The sequence below is a fragment of the Physella acuta genome, unplaced genomic scaffold (genome assembly GCF_028476545.2).
Source record: "Physella acuta isolate Inbredline_101_S28 unplaced genomic scaffold, ASM2847654v3 ptg000079l, whole genome shotgun sequence".
In the NCBI taxonomy this organism is placed as follows: Eukaryota; Metazoa; Mollusca; class Gastropoda; family Physidae; genus Physella; species Physella acuta.
The window spans coordinates 3185525-3186255 of NW_026731599.1; positions in this window are offsets into that span (position 1 = coordinate 3185525).

The following is a 731-nucleotide window of genomic DNA, read 5'->3' on the forward strand; positions in this document are numbered from 1 at the left end:
TAGAGGGGGGGGGGAGGCTTGTCAGATCAGATAAAACTCAAAGTAGAATCTAAAGCCGCCCGAAGCCATATTTTAAAGACTAGATTACTTTGTTTTGCCAAAGAAAAAATTGTAAATTTCTTTAACCCGAGTAATAACTTTTTTTTTCAACACGGAACGTTGCTGGTAGCCACGAGGTCATTGAACTTAGTAGTGTCCACAAAACTTGACTTCCTTGTGAAACCCCCCCCCCCCCTCCCTTCCGTTTCTCGCGCGTAGACGTTATAAATGGTTGACCGACAGAAACTGTGCAGGAGTCCGAATATAAGAAAAGGGAGTCATTTTGGGCGAAGAGGCTTTATAGAGTGGGCGTAGTGGGAAATTGGTTTGGTTTGCGCATTACAGCTGACAGGCCGTTTCCTGGCGGGTAACTGGGTCGTCTAGTTTATTTTAAAATTACACTGCAATAAGCGACATATGATGTATGATCGGCTGCAAAGTTTAAAATGAGTGAAGTTACAAGATATGATCGTAACTCCACAAACTCCTGCTCGATCACGCACATAACTTGAGTGTTGTTTTACCTTTACTCAAATTCACTTTTAGAACTCATCTGTGCTCACTTAAATAATGGTACATGAAAGATTGGCTAGGAATAGTTGGTAAAAAAGATCTTTAAATTAATAAAAATAAAGCCACAGATCAGTTTTTATTTTACTTTATTTTTTTTTTATTTATTTTTTTACAAATTT